At 55.3% G+C, this 17,368-nt stretch overlaps 1 protein-coding gene across 1 annotated transcript in view; it reads left to right on the top strand.

Annotated features, from left to right (window-relative positions):
• Positions 1-17,368, top strand: part of RAB26 (RAB26, member RAS oncogene family) — a 33,842-nt gene that overhangs the window by 3,034 nt on the left and 13,440 nt on the right. The gene's annotated exons all lie outside the window — the stretch shown is intronic.

The following is a 17,368-nucleotide window of genomic DNA, read 5'->3' on the forward strand; positions in this document are numbered from 1 at the left end:
TCCCTGCCCGCAGGGTCTGGCAGGTGAGTGATGGCTTTTGCAGAGGAGTAACAAAATATTGCTCCAACAACTTAAACCTCATCATCCCGACCTGTGTCAGCTCCAGCCAGGGCACCTCGGGGCTGAGCAACCATCTGATGGCGGCAGCAGCGCAGCAGCCTCTTTGTTACTGCTTTGCACAAGGACAGGGGAGCGCGTCCTCTGCTCTGCATCCTGGGGATGATTTGTGTAAGAACAACTGCTGAGGCCTGAGCATCTGCCCAGTGAAAATATTCTCCTAAGTCAGTTTCAGTGTTTTTAAGAGTGTGTTTTTTTTTTTAAAAAAAAAACAAACCCAAAACAAAACTGACACAAACCAAAATCCCCTGGAAACATCTCCTGAGCACAACTTTGGGGTGCTGACACGGGTGTGCAGTGCTGGGGTAGCCCTGGTCCCTCTGGCACAGAGGAGGGGCACTGTGCCGAGGGGTCCCAGCTCTGGGAGAATAACTGTTTTGTTGGCAGCGACCGGAGCATCCCAGTGCCAGGGGAGCCCCGAGGGCAGCGTGTTGGGGCTGTGCAGTACCAGTGAGGACAGCGAGAACCTGCTTGACAGAGGGGATAATGTGGGGAATGGGGGACAGAAGGGGAGACAGCTCAGATCCTGCAATGCCCTGGTGTGGGCAGAGCATCCTTTGCCAGGCAGGAATATCTTAGTGCCAGCCAGGGCCCTTGAAGCCTTTTCTTGGCTGCATTTCCGCGGCAGTACCTTGCTGGGGCTGGGCGGGGGCTGCTTGGCGACGCTGTGGTCCAGGCAGCCCCTGGTGAAGGGAGGCTGCAGTGCTGCCACGGGCTGAGGAGCGGGCACCCCTGAGGTGGGAGACAGCAGAGCAACGGGGAGAGTGACTTTACAGAGATGGCACCAAAGAAACCTTACAGCAGGCTGTGAAGGGCCAGCGAGGGGGCCCTGCGGATGCTGCCAAGGCCTCAGTGGCTCCTCTGAGCTATTGCTACCAAAGCAGCAGCCAGCAGCACGCCTGGCTTGGGTCTCTGGCCTGAAGATCAGGTGTTCCCTGTCCGTCACCGGTTCCCCAACTATCTGCTTCCCCCAAACCACGAGCTCGTCACCCCCTGAGGTGTCTGGCTGGTGCCGCAGGCTCCATGGGAGGCTCAGCCCTCGGGACTGGGGACATGCCTGGTGGCTGTGCTCTCCCTGCCCTGCTGTTGGGGCACTGGCTGCGTTATCTTGCTGTGCGATGGCTTTTGGCTCTGTTTTGGTGCCGCGGTGGTGATGGGTGGGTGCGGTGAAGAGCTGATGGTGATGCCACGCACCAGTGTTGCATCTTCCCAACTGCCTGTTCTCAGCAGGATCTCGGATCTCCCCCTTTCTTGGAGGATTTCTGGGAGATGGGTGTCTTTTGTAACCTGCTATTTTGCTGGGGTGTGAATAATAACTTGCTGGTACAGTGAGAAGTGGAGGAGATGAGGGACAGCTCAGAAAGCCTTTAGAAAGAAAGTGATGTTCTTCTCTGCAAATAGGCTTTCGGTGCAGAGCGATGCTGCAGCAGCGGCTTGGTGAAGTTGGTAAATTGGAGTCCATAATTTCATACAAAGGTAATTACATGGTATTTCAGGTGTTCTTAAAATGAAAAGCGTTTTATTACTGATTGCAATGATTGATACCAAGGGCAGTCGTAAAATCCTGTGACTTATTGATTAGAGCGCTGAAACAACTGCTACTGAGAAGCAATCAAATTAGGGTTAATTTACTTCTGTAATAGAGCTGCTAGAGCTATATAGGTTTGAAATGGGCAGATTATACAGTGGGAAAGATCATGTGTATGCCCTAAAACTCATTATTATCATCTTTGTAAGGCACTCATAATTTTGGGGGGGACATGGAAATAGTTTTTTGATTGTACATCTCCGTTTCCGTTAAGATAACCCTGTTTGCAGGCGCCATGTAATTGTCCCACTCTTGCCATCTGCATCACGATGCAGATGAAACTCTGGGGTGGTAACGCTGGAGGCCTCTGCTGCGAGAGCGTGCTTGGGTTTTAATTTGTGTCTATCTAACAACAAAACTGTCACATCACAGCTCCTTTTCTCTGTAATCCCAGAATTTGGCATTGAGTTTTCTGGCTGAAGCAGGCGAGGCTGTTTGTGACCACAGGCGGTTGTGGTTGAGGAAGGCGGTTGCTGGGTCTTTGCTGCATTTGCCTTGGACTGCTGCAAGAGGTGCTGAGCAAGCGCGGGGCATTATTTTGGTGCATCAGGCTTTCTCGGCAGGGTTTGTGGCTGTTGCTGAGCCTTGCTGGCGGTAGAGACCGCAGGGACCTCCCCAAGGCCAGGGTTTGTGGCAGCTGTGCTCCTGTGCACGCGTGTCCTTGCTTGGCTGGGGGAGCCAGGAGCCTGGGTAAAGGCTGGGGACATTGTGGGGATGGAGCTGCACGGCTCTTGCTGCTGTTTTTGGGACTGTCTCCGCTCCTCTTGATGCTGACTGGTCTCTGCGAAGCACCCTGGGATGGGACGGAGCCACATTGGGAGGCAGCTCCCATGCCCGCCCAGCTGCTCTCCACCTCCTTTCCCAGTCTGTCCACTGGTCCCAGTGGGCTCCAGGATCAGCCGCTTGTTTTTGAGGATGTCAAACCATTAGATACACACAAAGCTATGCCTAATGGATTATGTAGGCCTGAGTGAATGTAAATGAATAGAAATCCATTTTAAATTAATCTGGCATTACAATTCCTAATGGCCCCCTAGGTTTTTTCCCTCCTACTGTTTTATGTTATGGAGAACCTCTCGCGTTGTGTTTGTTTATCATCGTCTCTTAAACAAAGAAAGATATTGATCTAAATATATTTGGAAAACAAGCCACTGATACTAGGGAAATAAAGATGATCGTAGTATTAAAAAGTGCATCAAAATGGTACCTATTGGCTTCTAGCTTTGGAGATGCTGAGTCCTTTGGCTTTCCTTCCTTTGAAAATGGCATTTACTGGGGAAACATCTTTAGCTCCTCGGGAACGCACCAGCCCTCCCCGTTCAGCCGCGGCAGTGCCGGTGTGTCCAGGGTGCCGAGTGGAGGGTTTGGCTGTGGGTGCACTGCTGGGGTGAGCACCCCCCGCCATGGGTGCCACTGAGGCGAGGCAGAGCCCTGGGGTGAGGGGTCCTGCTCCCAGCAGGGGCTTCGTCTGAGCGCAGGACTTGCTTGGAGCGATAGAAATTTCTGTCCAAGTTACTGAGCTGCTTCCCTCAGAGGGGAAAGCCTCCTGGGGGAGCAAACCCCTCTCTGCCTCCAGCATCTTGGTTGCAGGCATTGCCTTTGGGGTTTCCAGCCATTGCTAGATAACAGGCAGCTTAATTATTCCTTCCCATGAGCCGCAGTGTGGCCGAGGCTGTGCCAAGGCGTGGCGCAAGGTCTTCCTCCTCATCTTCCCCGGGGCTGGGGGGTCTCAGCAGATCCCTCTGCTTGGGGGCAGTGGTGGGGCTGGGTCTCTCCCTGCAGATCCTTGCCGGTGAGGGCAGGACGGGTCCTGCCTGCTCAGGCAGAGTGGCTGTCTGGGGCAGGTCGTGCATGCTTTTCTAACTTCATACGTTAGGAGTTTCAGGGAGAAGGGTCTCCTGCAAAAGAGCAGGTTTATCGCTCAGGAGTGTGAATCCCATTTTTCTCGGTACTACTGAAGAAGCCGCCTTTTGCTGTAATTTTGGGAATGCAGCAGAAACCTTGTCAGAAATTAAAGCTGTGCAGCCGACGGTACTTCTGTCTTGTAACAGCTAACTAATGGGAGGAATGTCTTGCCAAAGCTGAGAAACCAAAGGGCCACGTGAGCCCGCTGTGTGCCCCCTCCCCGATGACAGCCGGGCTCCATGGGGCCGCCCCGATGCTTGCTGCCCAGCTGGTGCTTGCAGCCCCACGCTCTGTCCCGAGCTTTGCAGGGTCAGGTGAGTTAAGATTTTTGTACTAATTGGACCTGAAAGGAGAAGAACATAAAAGAAAAAAATTAAAGATGAGCCTTTTCTCCCTGGGAAGAGGTGCTAATGAGTTTCTTTGCATTAGCAGGGGAGATGGTTTCTGCGTTAATCAGTGGGATGAAACCATTAGGAAGCGCTTTGCTGGCAGAGTTCAGAGCAGGGCGGCTTGTCTTCGATTTCTCCAAGGTGTGTGGTGGTATGGCTCCTCTCTTGCTGTCCCAAGGAGAGGGAGCAAACCAACATCCTCCTGGTGCAAAGCACACTTAGGTGCTGCGGGAGGAGGAGGAGGGAGCCAGCACCGGTGCTTTGGCACAGCTTTGGGCTTCCCGAGCAGGCGGCTGGGCACAGGGAATATTTCCTCTGAAGTCTGGGCTTTGACGTCCACCGGTTTGCACCAACATGCCCAGGAAGGGTTTCTGCTGGCTGTTACCCTGCGGAGACCTGCAGCTCCCCGCGGCCGCAGCCTCCTTGGGTGCAGGCAAGCCAGCAGTGGTTGCACTCTCTGCTCCAGCCTTGGCTGTGTCGCAGTTAATCTGCCTGCTAGGACAGCTGCTGCGCGCTGTAAATAAAAGCTGTCACTTGTGACCCTGAGCTTTAAGGACTCTTGATTACATTCAGCCCTGTGCTGCTCTGGGGGTGGAATCAGTGGTATATAATATGTTTTTTTGCATAAGAGATTTGTTGCATCTCTGTTTATTTTTTGTAGCGTGTGTGTGTGCACCTTCCGTCGGCAAAACAGCAGCTGCTGGCTGCCTGCTGACTCCCTCAGCAAGCTTAACTTTGCAGGAGATGGAAAGCTTCGTTCCAGCCACGCAGGGTGTGCAAAGTAACACTGGCTGCGGTCTGGATTTGGCAAGTCTGGTCCTGGGTCTCCATGTGCTCAGGGGAGGGAGGTGTGGATGCCCTGAGCACCCATGGGTCCCCAGCAGGTGCCTGCATCCCTGCCCTCCAGGTGATGCTCCAGTGCAGCGTTCACCATGGTGCCTCCTTTGAAGGGTTGGTGCAGCCTGGAGCCATCTGAAAGCCAAGGGCTGGCTTTTATCTCAGCGGCTGGCACGGAGCATTAGCAGGGCTAATTTTCTGATGGATCAATCTGGAAAAAGTGGGAGGGGATCTGCTTAGGCCAGAAGAAAGAAACGGAAATAAATTAATTCCAGCATGTCTTTCTGTACAAAATTAGTCCTGAACATTCGAGGGAAGGGACTCTGGGCATTGAACAGAGTGTTTAGTCTCTTCTGTTCGCACGCTTTGCCACGTAGTGTGGCGACATGTACAGGGTCAGGCGGGGGGCTGCTGCAGGCTGCAGTCGAGTGGGTCCTGGGGACATAAGCTGGAGCACCAGAGGGGACAGCCCTGGCTCCGCACCCCTGCAAGAGCAGTGGCCCTCCCCTGGGAAGGGCATCTCAGTGCTGCCTGCGTTGCCTGAGCCAAGGGCCTGCCTGTCCCTCCCTGGGGCTGCCATGCCAGCAGCAACATGGGTGCGACCGTTCTGGGCCAGGGGACGTGGGGAAGGAGCCATGTGCGGGCGCTGGCATGGCAGGACGGGCAGGGGAATGCCCGTGTGCCTGCCTTGGGTATGTGTTTCCAGCAGCTCTTTGTCTGAAATAAGCTTGTTCTGCATCTCCTATTGCTGTATGAATTTTAATAGAAGCTAGAGGCTGATTTCATAGTTTTGCATTTCTCACTGTAAGAAAAGCTGGGCTACATTTGCCCAGAGGAGCTTTCCAGTGATGCTTTCCACCCCTTCTGCCTGGTTTTGGGGGACAGATGAGATGCTGGCACCGGTGCAGGAAGGACTGGGTGCTGTAAAGAGCAGGTGCTGCCCGAATCTGGCAGCAGGTGAGGCAGGTCCCAGAGACCTCGTGCAGGGAGGGCAGGTGCTGTTAGCTGGAACACGCCTTGGTTTTATCGATTTATGTCTTGTCTGACTCTTAGGATGACAGCTTCTCCGTAGCTGCTGCTGGTTCCTGTTCCCTGCTCCCAGGATGGGCTCTCAGGGGAGTAAATAGCCATTTTTCCTGGGAAACCGAGCCCTGCTTTGCTTTCAGCTGCTGCTCTCCTCCCTTGCAGAGGGACACAGCTTTGCAGTCGGCGAAGCCTGTCATTTGCATGCAGGGGCTCAGTTGCCAAGAGATGCTGTGAGCAGCACCCGTGGCGGGCTGCACCCGCTTTCTCACATCTGCTAGTATTTTATTCGTGTTTCTTTGGCTCTTGCCTTTGAAAAATAATAAACCTCCTCAGTGTGCTCCAGTTCTGCAGCACACCGGTAAACTGCAAACACCCGTGTGCTGGTGGTAATCCCAGTGGACAACAGACTTGATTCCTGCCTTGAGGAAGGCAAAAAGAAATAAGATTAATGTCTTCAAAGCAGAGAAGTGCTTGAGTTGCTGTTTAAACGAGTGGCTGGAGCAGCCTTGAGACCCAGAGCCTGGTTAAGAAAACTCGTAACCAGTTTGCAGGATGGTGTGAAGGTGTCTGCCCTGATCTCGGCATGCCGGGTGCTCTCCCACCCCCTCGCTGCTGCGTGGTGGCTTCTTGGTGCGTGCTGACAGCCGGTGTTCCTGTGAGTCTGTCCAGTGCAGGATGGTTGAAATAAAAGGTGTAATTAGCTCAGGTGAAGGGCAGGAGGCCTGGGCTGCTCAGGAGCTGCAGAGCCAGGGCACAGGCATGGGAAAAATAATACACTCGTGAGCTGCTGGTGGAAGGAGGGAGGTTGTAAAGCTGTTCACCATAATCTGCTTCTCTGTCCTACTTGTTAGAGCTGTACAGGAGCTCAAAACTCCGTAAGAGGATGGGGACCAACACGGTGGAAACTCAAGTGGAAGATGCAATTCCTGCACATCCGCAGCCCGCTGCGAGCCTATGCGGAAAGCGCGAGCTGAGTCGCTTTCCGGGCCCTGTAGTGTCTGACCAGAACGGCTTAATTTCTTAATCCTTTGATTTCTTTTCCAGGCAAGTTGTGCTGTGGCACAGAGGCGGGTTGGGAAGTGGCGCCCATGTGCGTGTGGTGTCATTGCAGTGTCCCCAACTCAAGTCACCAGCATCCACTGTGGCCGGGCCACCAGCAGGCGCAGTCCTGGCTCTGCAGGTGCACGGGGCTGGTGATGTGTGTGTCCTCTGTCCTTGGCATGGGGATGGCACCGTGCCGTGGGGATGGCACCGTGCCGTGGGGATGGCTACCTGTCCTCCTGGAGCCCTCCCATGCCTTTATCTTAATTCTGTTTTTCCTGCAGCAGCATGGGAAGGAAAGTGTTGCTTTGTGCGTCATAAAATTGTACGAGTTTTTGGCAGTAGCTCGGTGGCCATGCTTCGAAGTGTCCTGCGAGGTCCCTGCAGGAGTTGGGTTTTGATGTGGGGTGATGGACCCACTCAATGCAAGTGTCCTCGCTGCAGCACCCATTACCTGCGGGGATGGTGGGTGCGGTGGAGCTGCCACTGGGGATTGCTCTGCCCATGAGCGGCAGCCAGAGGCATTTCCCCACATCCTCACAGGTGTGGGTCAGTGCCCTGCTCCCTGCTTCACTCCAGCTTAGCAGGCTCCTTGTGAAGGAGCGGGGTGAAGAGGAGGCTGGTGCTGGAGGAAGGCTGTGGGCATATAGGTGTGGTGTGTCTGCACCTCTCTGGATGGTGCCAGGTGAGAAATTGACCCTGGGGAGGCCAATTTGGGTGCTGGAGCATCAGCTGCCCCAGTGCGGAGCCAGGCATTATCCTGGGTCGGCTTGTGGTGCCAGGGCCTGCAAGGGAGCATTTTATAGCCAATAAAACATTTAAATGGGTCTAGAGTAAGTCTAAATGGTTTCAATATTTAATGGAATACATTTGGCTTAATTTCGCTTTCATCTTTTATTTGCGATAATATATTGAATTCAGCTGTGCAGAACCGGGTTTTTCTTTGAAAGCAGAAGGGAGGTGGCTGAGCTGGCGGGAACGAGTGGGCTTTGGGGTGCCTCTGCCCCCCATTGCCATGCCTGTGATGGGCATTTAGGGGCATCCCTGCCCCATGGCTCTCACCTTGCTCAGCCCCCATGATCCCCCCTCAGCCCTCACTGCCTCTCCGCTGAGCCGCTGACTCATTTTGTTACTGCTGATTAATTATTTGCCCCCAGCAGTCTTCATTTTATTGCTGGTGTGGATGCTGGTGATCTCTGTGTGCATGCGGGAAAGGGTGAGCTGCTGGTCCCCAGGTTTGGCGGTGCTGGGGAGGGCTGCAGCGGGGCATCACCACCTTTCCTGAAAAGCTGGTGCAGGGGGAGGTGTCTCCAGCCGAGCTCGCTGGGTGCTGACTGCACATCATCCTTCCACCTGCCCCTTCGTCCTCTTCCCAAAGAGCTGCTTTCCTCCTTGCATCTGCAAAGGGTGGAGAGACCTGAGCCATGGAGATAGGGGTCAGGTAGGTCCTGGTGATGGGGCTTTTGCTGGGCCCTGCGATGGTAACACCGAGCATCAGCGCAGCAAATTGGAAGGGCAGCGATTGGCTGCTCCGAAGCCTGGAACAGTGGGTGCCAGCAGATCATCCCCCTTTGGGGGAAAAAAAAAAAAAAAAAAAAAAGAGGGAAAAACAATCCTTTGCAAGTGGATCAGAGCAGTGTTTATGAGGGAAGGAGCCACGATGCGTGTCTGAGCAGTTGTCCATCTGTCCTTGGCTGGCGATGGGGACACACATGCTGGTTCCTGTGGCAATGGGGAAGCAAAATATTTTGTCGGCGACATTGTCCTGGGGGTGAGTGAGGGGTGCAGCAAGCAGGGGGGCCTGGGGCAGCCACTGGCAGGGGGACCTGAGGAGCAGGAGGGCAGCTGGGGAAGCATGGGGACCTGTGGGATTCCTGCACGGAGCAGCGCTGGTGGCACCATGGGGACATCCCTGCCCTGGAGCATGGGACTGGCTGAGTGCTGTGCTGTGCCATTGTATGCCCGCAGCCGGGCAGAGCCGGGGCAATGTTCACCTTGCTTGGCTGCGCTGTGCTGCCTGCGTGGCTCCTGGCCCTGCTCACAGCCTGGCGAGAAGGGTAGCAAAGCCGCGGTGCTGCTGTACATGCTGCTGCCTCCATCCAAGCGTGACAGAGCTGTCCCTGCTCCCGCAGCAAGGGATCTCCAGCGGAGTGGTGTAACTCATACAGCTTTGTTTGTCTAACAGGAGCATACAGCATTTTTAATCCTGGCTAAGCACCGAGTCATTGCCTTGAAGGATTGCAGAACCTCTCGAAAGCAACAGCAAATATTTCATCTTTATGCCTGCATCGGAAAAAATATTTCTTCTCGATCATAACTAATATGTGTTGGGAGCTTGTGCTCCTTCAGCTTTAAAGGGTGATGCCCATTGCCCTGGTCTGCAGCTGTCCCAGGGTGAGGAGAAGCCCAACAGGATCTGGGAGTCTTAGTGATGCTTCGGGGCTTCAGGCTGGGGAGATGTTTGTGTTGCAGACGTGGTGGGTCTGGGGTCAGGGCTGCCTGCAGGCAGGCAGGAAAAGTGGTTTTTTAGAGGTCATAAGACTGGCAGCACGTCTCTGAGGATGCAACTGGTCCTGTTGTGAACATCTGGACAGGTTTTGTTTCATTTTGTGTGGGTTTTTTAATGTTTAATTTACTGAAAGGAGGGGAGTGGTGGGGAGCTGTGCCCAGCTGCATCAGTGCAGTCGAACGTGCCCGGGTCAGAGGCTGCAAAGCTGTCCACCCGCGGTGAGCCCAGACCTCGTCAGCCTTTGTTCAGTCTGCCTGTGTCTGAGGATGTTTTTCTCCCTCCCGTCGAGGCGCGATGTTCCTGGGCCCCAGTGACACGCTGGGGAAATGGAGGCTTTGGCTTTTCCAGCTTTGCTTGCGTGGGTGTCGCCACAGCAACGGTGTGGCCGTGTGTCGTCGTGTGTGTCCCCGTCCCCCCACCCCCCGCCGGCGAGCGCCTCGTCCGACGCGCACCGTTTTATGGCGTTAACGCAGTGATTAGCAAAGCACTGCCAAGCTGCCGCCATTTGCGATATGCACCTGCGGTGCAATGTGTGCCGGGGTGGCAGAGGAGGAGCGGGGGGCCCTGCCCCAGCACCGATGCTGCTACTGCTTGTTACCAATAATGAAGGTGAACCAACCTCAGCTCCCAGTACCATTCTCTCCAGGAGGAGCTATTGGCATTGGCGCTCCTGGGCCCATTGCTCTCAACCTTGAAACAACCTCCTGTTAATGATTTTCTGTCCCCCAAAGCCAAGCACAGGAGGCTGCTGGAGGCAGACAGGGAGCCCCAGCCCTTCCGGCAGGACCTTGCCTGCCCGCTTGATCGACGATGCTGAATTTGGTCCAAATTGCCAGGGTTTGCTTCCCCTGTGCCACTCGACAGCAGCAAGTCCCCGCCAGTGCCTCCGTACCTTGCTGCTTCCTCTGGCCTGATGACTAAGAAAAACACAACTGCGTGGCTGGATGAATAATTCAGTCCAGCCTTGTTACTGGGGAGTTCGTAGCGAAGACCCTGTCTGGGGACCTCCTTGTTGGAGGGGGCTGGTCCCTGGATGAGCATCCATCTTGCAACAGGGATTCGGTGCCCTGGGCGGTGCAGGATCAGTCCAGTCCCTTCCCTGGGTGCACAGGGAGCCCTTTCCGATGCTTGTGCAGCCAGATGGCTGGGCTTTAATTTGTTGTTTGCTCTCCCCCCCCCCCACCCCCCCCCAGTGTTAAGCACGCTCGGCTCTCGGCAGTTGCAGGGAACCAGCCGTTTCTCCGGGGCTGTGGCTGCGGGAGGATGGCATCGTTTCCCCGGCATGGCCGGGTGCTCACCCTCCCACCCCACCGGCTGCAAAGCCGTCATGGGCTTACTGCTTTCGGCGTCTCCCCGTGTGCCGCGTGCCTCAGCGGAAATGCCGGGGGATTGCTGCTACTCTCGGCATCAATTTTTAGAGCGTGGCGCGGGTTTTGGCAGTGGTGCCGGCCAGCCCACGCAACCCCGAGCAGTGCCAGCTTCGGGGAAGGACTGGCAGCTCTGCGGAGCTGGTGAGGATGCAGCTTTCTGGGGGTGAGCCTGCCGTGCCGTGTGCCCGTGCACCTCCCCATGGCACCAGCACAGCAGGGCTGGCCCCTCCAGGCTGGGCAGAGCAGGGGTCAGGGCTGGAAAGAGACCCTGGCAGCGTGACGGCTGTGCCACACTGCCCTGGGCAGCCATCACCGGTTGCATTTATTTTCTGATCTAACTGTACACTCTTGGGTGTTTCCGTAGGGGCTGAGGAGCCGTGGGGTCTTGTGTGGTCATGGTGTGGGTCGGCAGGTGGAGGGAGCGGGGTTGGGGCTGTGAAGCATCTCAAGCCATTACACCACGGGTGTGGGCTTCCTCGGGCTTCCGTGAGTCAGTGCTCTCTGAAGGAAAAGCATTCCCGGGAGATCACGCATCACAGGTTTCAGATGAGTGGGCTTTTCTTTTTCCTCTAAGTGGTGAGGCACACACAGCCTGAAGCCAACCCCGAGCAGCTTGAACGATGCTGGGTCCTGAGCCCTGTGGGCATGCTCTCTCAGGGAGCCCAGCCATGGGGAAGGCCGACTCCTTCCCCAGTTCCTTCCCTAGACCTGCCACAGTTTGCCGATGTGGCTTGGGAACACGTGGCTGATGTGACAGGACCAGAGCTGGACTGGGAATCACTTCCCTGTGAATCCTGCTGCGCTGTGTTTGGTAGAAGGCCTGGCTGCGGGGCATCCCTGCAGGGTATCCCTGCAGTGCATCCCTGCAGGACATTGCCATGGTGCAGGCGCAGCAGCCCTGCAGGAAACAGCAGTGGCAGAACTGGGGGAGCCGGAGCCCTAAGAGGGGTGACCCCACCTGTCTGTGCCTGAGACCAGAGGTTTGTGTTGTGAGGAGGGGGAGTAAAAGAAGGAGACTGTCCTCTCTCCCTCTGCCCGTTGTCACCGCAGTAGGTAAGCGGCGCTCAGCTGAATGACAGCACGCACCGGGATGCTCATTGCTGCTGCCTGTCCTGAGGCTTTGCTGACCCAAGAGAGCTGCAGGGATGGAAGCACCCAAAACATGCCAGCACGATGGCGCTGGAGCATGATCTGCCGTGGGGAACGAGCGCTCCCAGGCCTTAGCATTATGCCTGCCCCTCTGCTGCAGTGGCTTTCCCGAGGGCTTTGCTGGGAAGGGACCAGCTCCTGCGGCATTGCCCTGCTCCAGGATGCAGGACATGCACCAAAATCAGAGTGGTGCCAGCGGTAGTCTTGTGTGCTGTGGTGCTGGCAGAGCTCGGAGAGAGGCACTGAGAGCACTTAATTTGGTTAGTGACGAGGAGTTGAACTTGGAGAGCTGGGTCTCGCTGCAGTGGGGGTGCGCGCCGTACCCCTTTGCGTCGGGGTGAGTCGCAGCTTGGCGAGGTGGCTCCCTGCAGGGCCGGTGCTCGGCAAGTGTGATTGCAGTTCAGCCCGAACTTTCTTAAATACATTAATGTGCTGCACTTGTAAATGTGCATGAATTAATGTGAGAAGTGCTTGACAATGCCTAAAATAACTTTGTTCCCGAGCAAGCGTTAATGCATGGCAGATGTGTTTTTTCCCTCCTGAATAATACACACATGAGATCAAATTGCTCCCAAAAGCTCGGTGCTCCGGCAGTCCCACGGGGCCTGGCATCGCCAGGGTATTGCTGAGGGAGAGCAGTGGGGTGGAAATCCTCTCCCGCAGACCCGGCCGCTCCAGCCTGAGTTATTGTCTGTGGTCAGGCTTTCCAGGGGATGTTCCTGGTGCAACAGAAAAAATCAAGGCAACTGCGTGTGGGTTTTGGTTCAGTTTTATTTGCAAAATGGTTTGCAAGTGCCTGTGTCTTGCAGTAGCGCCTGGCTGACCAGGAGGATGGTCTGCACTGTGTGCCCAGCCTGGTTGTGCTGCCCGGGCTTCCCGCTGCCCGCCAGAGGCCGGGCAGGACTGCAGCAGCGTTGCCACCTGCAGCGAAGCAGAGCTGCTCTGGTTAGCAAGGAGGAGATGAAACCTCAGAAAATTCTCACCCAGATGTTGGAAAGCAAACTCAGGGCTGAGGAGAGGTCATCACACGTCAGCCCCCGCCGCCGCTGCTGCCACCGCACCGCCCCGTGCATGGGAGCTGCTGCACCACCACAGAAATGGGCTGGGGTGTCAGTGAGGATCAAGACCTGGTATGTGCCATTCCCAGCGTCTTAATGGACTTGTGTGGACTTCAGAAAATCTCATTATAGTTGTTCAGTCACTCTCTTTTTTCCTTGAATCCTTTGAAGGTTTCAGCTGGACTCGGGCTTGCCGCTCAGCAAGAACATGGCTTTCAAGAGCTGTCTGCCTTAGCTGCAGGTGAAGGATGTGTGTGTTTGTGTCTGTATGTGATAAAAAGCTACAGATTCATTTGTCAGGTCTTTGGGGATTTTTTTTTCTTTAGGGATGAGAAGTGCTATTTAATAATGCTGTTTGCAATGTCGTCTGCAGAAGATGCTGTGTTACTGCCAGATGCTGCTGGGATGTTTGCTGCTGCATATTCAGGCCTGATTTTTTTTTAATTGGATTGCAAAGTCTTCTCTGAAACTTTTGGGCAAGTTTCCATCCCTTTAGGTGCCAGCCCTCTGATACAAAGAAGCCTGGCTGCGCTTCTGGCTGCAGTTGCAGATACAGCTAATTGCACGCACTGTGCTGAGCAGGAGAGTCTTGGTGGCCAGAGTCCCGGAGCCTTTCTCAGCAGCATCTTCCTCCGCTGCCTTCAGGAAAGCTATGTTTTATAGCAGGGATCGTACTGAGGGCAGATGAGGCTGCCCAGAAGGCTGGTTTTGCAGTTCCAAAACCAAATTATAATATTCTTCAGACCAGGATAGGCCAAATGGAAAATGTTTGGACCAAGGGTAACAGCAGGAAAAATTAATCTTTCCTAATTTGCCTGCAATGCCTGAGGGCTGCTTGGGTGTGTGGGGGTGAGCCAGAGGAGGGACGGGCTTGCAGCCCCTCAGGGCTCATCCTGCTGGGCTGGGGGTCCCCTCGCTGGGTGTTTCCCGGTGGCTTTCTCTTCCATGAACCCCACTGCTGCCTGGCTGCTCTGGGGCCAAGCCAGTTAAACTCCTTCTGAGCTGGGATGGGTTTTGCGCTGGAAGTGAGATGGCTGCTGCAGGACTTAAATGTGGTTCCTGAGATCCTGCTCCTGGGCACAACTGGGGTGGTCCAAATCACGTCCCCCCTGGGGTGGCTCCCCTGGAGGGATCGTCCTATTTATCATCCTTGGAGGCAGGAGAGAATGGAGCACATGGGGCCGCGGCGCACAGCCCAGGGCTGGCTGCTGTCACTGGGGTTTTGGCGGGGGTGAAACCGGGTGCAGCCCCGGGAGGCCGGTGAGCAGCACAGCTGTTGCAGCGGGACTGCCCAGCTCGTCCCATGGTTCCTGCTGCTCCAATGCCCCACAGGCTGCTGTGATGGGAGTGCTGAGTACAGCAGCACTTCTGACACGGGGACTGGCTTCTTTGACATAAAAACTGATGCAAGGCTTTATCTCCCCCCCGGAGTAGAGTAAACAGTTCCCCGTATAACAGTAATTGATGACCCATTTTTCATTCTCGTGGCATTGACAGCCGCTGTGCTTGCTGTAAATGAGAAATGATATTGCAATAAATGCTCTGTAGAGATTCTTGTTCTGCTTTGCAGCACGGTATGTCCTTGATGAAGAAAATGAAGATAAATATGTTGAGCGCCACGTTACTTATTCTCGGTATTGGCACAGATCTGCGTGAGCCATCTCTGCCCCCTTTGTTTCCAAGGCTGCCTGGTTTAGAAGTAAGCATGGATATTTTTAAAAATATCTCTTCTATTATAAAGTAGAAAAAAAAAAGAGACTGAAGGGGTGAGTAATGCAGCCCAGGGTGGTGGGGGAGCTGCCGCAGACTGTCCCCGAGCAGGGAGGAGGGATGTGGCCGTGGGCTCCATCCACTGCCAGGACCCGACTGCGTGCTGGGAGCTGCAGGGGCGGGCTGCAGCCTTCCTGCTGACTTTGGCTTTTTGGTGGCTCTGGTCTCTGGAGCGGCTGTAGCAGATCCTATCCTGTGGATTTTTAAGGGTGGAAAACACAGTTTCGCTGGCTGCCCACGGGGCTGGGGCGCAGGCTCTCTCTGAAAGCCTTGCACGACCACGTCTCCCGCCTGTTGGGATGAGCCGGAGCAGCCCCATTGGGCTTAAAAGCATCGATAGTCTGAGTCTTGTCTGCCTGCGCCTCCTTCAAGGAACTGTCCCCTTGATCATCCCTGGGGCACTGACTTGCTGGTTAGATGGAGCAGCCAGGCTGGGGAGGGAAAGCATCACTGACCGACCCGGTGCCGCTCCACCACCACCGGCAGCCGGGTGGCTGCAGGACACGGCTGCCACGGGCGATGCCGAGAAGCAGAGCATGACTTTATTTTAAAACATATGATCCTAACCAGATCCTCTTACCTCTAATCTGTCCCTAAGACAGGATTCTCTACTTCTTGCCAGAAAAACCTTTTATGTGCAGACTGATGTGAATAGAAGATGATAAGTCACTAATTCTTCAGTGTGTCTGCTCTAACAAGAGCCTTGACTCTTATCTCCTTCAGGACTGGCAGCCAGGGAGATGTTAATTGTGTTTTAATGTAGTGTACATGGCTCTTGACAAAGACTAGTGCTGCAGACATCCCTGGGGCGTTTGCTGGGTGCAGGGAAAGGGCTGCGCTGCCTGGGGAGCTCTGCAGGGCAGCCCAGAGGGTCCGTGCCCACCTGGAGACGACAGGTTGGGGTGATTTATATAGGGCAGGGCTTGCAGCTTCTCCTGCCTTGCCTGCAGCGTGCGGGGCATGTTGTGCCGTGGCCAGGACCCGGCGTGCAGGGGGAGAGGAGACACGGCAGGGTGACCCCTCGAAGGAGGCAGTGAGAGGCGAGGGGGCATGGGGCCAGCTCCAGCAGCAGAGCGGATCAGAAGTGCTGTATGCTGCAAGGTGCTGTGTTAATCTCCTTTTTGTGGGGTCTGCTGTTGAACTGAGCAGCAAGCACCGATGCATTATCATTTCTGAAAGGATCTTGGCACCGGGCATCAGCAGCTGGCTCTGGAGCATCTCTGCTGCAGGCAGGAGTGTGCAAGTCCTGGGGAAAAAAAAAAAGAAACAAGGCAGAAGTTTCTATTTTTAGCTGCAGAGTGCAAATGCACAGTGCTGCCGAGGAAATTAATCACCTGTCCTGGAAGATGAATGGTTGGGTTTTCTCTCTGAGCAGATTTATGGGATGAGGTGGAGGGAACCGTGGCGGGGTGTGCTGGCTGCCCGGGTCTCCCCCGGGATGTGTGCCGGGGCTGCTTGGGCACGTTGTCAGTGGTGGCACAGCAGAGCTGCATTTGTTGCTGCTCTGCAGCTGAGGAGGAGGAGGATCAGCGAAGATGTTCCTCAGTGGCTGGGCTGTCCTCTGGCAGGACTCGGCATGGCTGGAGAGGGACTGTGTCAAGCCGCGCTGTGGCACAGCCCTGGGACCCCCTGCATCCAGCTTGTGTCCCTGCCCCGCTCTCCCCATCCCTGGCAGCTTTCTGCAGGCTCCAGCACAGCATCGGGCTGTTCCCTCCCCTCTCTTGCAGGGAACATGCTTCTGAATATTTTTTTCCTGCGCTGGGACTGGTGGGCTGGCTGGCTGGATTTTCCATCGAGGCGCCGCGTGGCTGGGCTGTGCTGGATGTGCTGGCGGCGTGGCCAGGAGGAATGTCTACGCTGCCCTGTGAATCGGTGATGGGCAGAGCAGCGCTGCCATAACATGCTTTGAAAGCTTGCACAAAGTTGAGATAAGAGCTAAGGGCTGCTCTTATTGCTCTGGTGTCTGCTTGCTGTTGCTGAAACTTAAATATTTGTTCCCGGTTACTGTTTACCTTGCTGAACACATCTTGATTTCAGAAGTGCAGAAGTATCAGCCTCCTGCTCTCTTCCCTTTTGTTACCCCCTGCAGAAATAATGGGATGTTTTAAAACTAGCTGCTGCCAGGGCAGTTTCTCCAACAAAAGCTCTGGACAGCTTTTTCCTTGAGGTCAGGTCCACTGCACCAGCCTCGGGCACAGCCGCACTCGGGGCTCCTGCCCGTGGCTCCCCCATGGCATTGTGCTGGGCTGCTGGGCGCAGCCGCTCTCCCGGCCGCTGAACCCCGCAGAGGGGATGGCAGAGCTGAAACCTGCCGGGTGCTCACTCACCCCGGGGGCCCTGGGCTCGCGCCGAGCTGCTGTTGCACTCCCTGTGCCATGCCAGGGTTGTGTGCAGGCTGTAAATAATGCAGAGCTGGAGAGTTGGAAAAGCTCCAGCTCCTCACCCAGAGCCTGCTTGGATGGTCCGTACTCAGAGCCAGACCCTGCTGCCATTTCCCAGCCTCCCAGCACCCCCTGTTTGGGCACCCTGTGTTGGCCAATTCGGTTTGGGTTTTGTGGGTTTTTTTTTTTTTTTTTCCCCTCAAATGAAATTTTCACATTTTCAGTCTC

This window comes from Nipponia nippon, unplaced genomic scaffold (genome assembly GCF_047370975.1).
Source record: "Nipponia nippon isolate SJK-2023a ecotype South Korea unplaced genomic scaffold, ASM4737097v1 scaffold_5, whole genome shotgun sequence".
Taxonomy (NCBI): Eukaryota; Metazoa; Chordata; class Aves; order Pelecaniformes; family Threskiornithidae; genus Nipponia; species Nipponia nippon.